This window comes from Emys orbicularis, chromosome 1 (genome assembly GCF_028017835.1).
Source record: "Emys orbicularis isolate rEmyOrb1 chromosome 1, rEmyOrb1.hap1, whole genome shotgun sequence".
Classification (NCBI taxonomy): Eukaryota; Metazoa; Chordata; order Testudines; family Emydidae; genus Emys; species Emys orbicularis.
Genome location: NC_088683.1, coordinates 130,045,146 through 130,048,117, shown reverse-complemented (window position 1 = coordinate 130,048,117; position 2,972 = coordinate 130,045,146).

The window sequence follows — 2,972 nt, the reverse complement described above, 5'->3', positions numbered from 1 at the left end:
ATTTTTTTAAATCTCTCCTCCCACCCTAAATTCTGCACTTATTGTTTTAGAGGGATGGTAATGAATCATCCCTAATTATTCTTCATCTCCCACAAAAACGACAGACTGAATATACTTTCTGTGATCTTGTAGACTGCAATAATTAGAAGTTGCTGGATAATAATGCCAAAATCATCATATTTACTAATTGTTAATAACTGTTATGGGGTAGGCATGTGGGTTTCATTTGAGCACAGCCAGAAACAGGGCACTAAATTCAACGGGCCAGATCCTCAGCTGAGTATTGCCTTCAATGGAGTTACAACAATTTAAACCAGCTGAGAAGCTAACTCAGTGAGACTGAATTTTTAACTTCTGATATATTCCTTCATCCTACCATCTTTCCCTACCTCTGTCGTACACAAGTTGCTTGTACACAAACGATCTCCCTTTCTAAAACACTTTTTCTCTTTTTTCCTTATCTTTTTGTTTTGTTTTGTTTTGCGCCAGAGAGTAAAGTCAAAGCACTCTATGGTATAATTATTAGAGATGAGACCAAACAACGAGAACACCTGCAAACTTTGTGGAAGCGTTAAATCTGAAGCTGGCTCTGTAATTTGCCACTCATTCCAAACCCTCTAACAGGTCTGAAGCAAAGCCCTGTATTTGAACTTCCCAATCTTTAGGAAGTTTTGAATCCAGATCTGGCTATTATGCCTGCTGCATATGTCCAGTAATTCTGTTTCTATGGGAATGATTGTGCTATCAGAAGATGATGTACTTTTATTTATTAACTCTGTCATATATCTTCTCTAGGCATGGAAAATCATGACATACAAAGTCTATTCTCCATGGGCTGACAGACTGTACATCCAAAAGGCTGTTAGTGAGTCCTTAACAACTGAAGTGGGTTGGTAGAAAGAATTGAGGAGCTTTAAGTGAAAAGCATCCTGTTCTTACACTGAATCTTAGAAAGAGGGAGAGCCATATGCTGCATCCATGAAATTCTTCAGTAATTGAGTTCATTTATACCAGCTGCCACAGTAAATGCTATTCTTCCCTCATTGGTGAGAGAATTGTTGGAAAATAGGTCTATCTGCCAAACCTTGAAATTTAAACAGGATCAAAGCTATTTCTATGAGCGACGAAAGAATGTTCTGCAAATCTTTGAATTTAATATATCGAATGATACAATACTGAAGAAAGGAACTATAAAAAGGCACTGGCCCTGATTCTTCTGTCACACCAATTTTACACCACAGTAACTTCACTGATTTAGTGAATTTACTCCTGTTTTAAACTGGCTTAAGCGAGAGGAGAATTGGGCCCAGCATTTTCAGAGAGTCTGCAGTTTGATTTATTAGATGGCTTCTAATAAGCACGGTTGATTTTTTCAGTCCTATGTCATACAAGTAGGACTAAAAAGAAGAGATTTTGATGCCATGTGAGCAAATTATCCAAAATTAAACTTCCAAACTAGAAAGGCTCCCTTGTTAATTTACCCAACATATTTGAATTTATTATTTCAACCATTTTTATAAATAAACCAGGATTAACTATTGTGGATAGCTACCTTCAAAATAATCTTTAAGAGTGAAAGCAGCATTGTGATTCATAGTCTACTAGAACTGCTACATCAACTGGTCTTTGACTTTACTGATGTCTGGATTCTGACTAACTTTTAATGCTCTTTACAAAAAAATCTGGGATGAAATCCTGACCCCATTGAAGTCAATGGCAAAGCTCCCATTGACTTCAGTGGAGCTAAAGAGCCGGACCTACAGATATAATTACACATATTAGTGTGATGGTTTCATCTAACTGCTGTTTTCACCGTTTAAACTATCATTTGATGGGAATGTCAGTAACTGGGAAAGTTCTATAGAATCTCAGCACATTGAGACTTTTGATAATTATTTAGCTAGTTTTCTAGGATGAGAGAATGTTGTGAGCACTTGGAAAAAAAAAAAGAAAGATTTTTGTCTTCCACTAGAATTGTTTTTGGAAGAAGGGAAATTACTGTAAAATAATGTGACCTTATTCCTCAATTTTGGGCTTGGATGCAAAAGAAATCTCTCTCTCTCTCTCTCTCTCTCTCTCTCATCACATTTTCCATTTGAACAGAAATGTACAGGAAGATTAACTCTTTAAGGCAAAGAATTGTCATCTAAGTATCTGAATATATACAATTCCAGTTAACTATTTCATTTATTTATTCTGTTTCTACAATTAGTTATTAATCTTTAAAATTAATGTGTAATATACAACACTCAAAATGTACAGTGGTACCTTTAGATGTAATAATTTAAACCATCTGTATTCAGAAAGCTGAGATAACAAGTTTAAATACATATGAACTTTTGCAATTGGGTTTCAACTTTTGCTTATGTATGGCACTGATTCTACTTTTAAAGACAATAGCTATGAGTACTATTCTATGGAATTTTAGGAATATTCAGTGCACTGTATTTTAAATGACTGTAGTAAAGGAGTAACTTTAATTTAACATTTGCATTGTTTTCATTTAGTGACTGTAGCTTTATACTTCCACAGCATACCCAGAAATGTGTACTCCAAGAAATACAGCTGAATTACTCATCACAAAATAATCTTCCACATTCAGGAAAACAACAAAAACAGCTCTGTTTAACAAATTTTTATTTTAATGAATGAGAAACATCTTGTCTTTTTTAGGGGTTTTTTTTTTATTGTTTTTCTTTTTAACATTTTTTTACTTAAAATTATTTTGTAAATATGGTTTTTCTGCATTTTATATCTTGGAAATACTGCTAATTTGCATTGACAGCAGTGGTTACTGAAATGTGAGGATTAAAAAGTTACATTAGGGCCTGGGTTGCATTTAGTCAGTTGCAAGATTCATTTCTACAGTTAGTCCTATTATTCATGCAATCTCCCTGGGATCATAACAAAGGTCTTCTGGGGCAATATAGCCTGCTAGTTGTGGTAGCAGTGACTATCAATTACCATTCTGA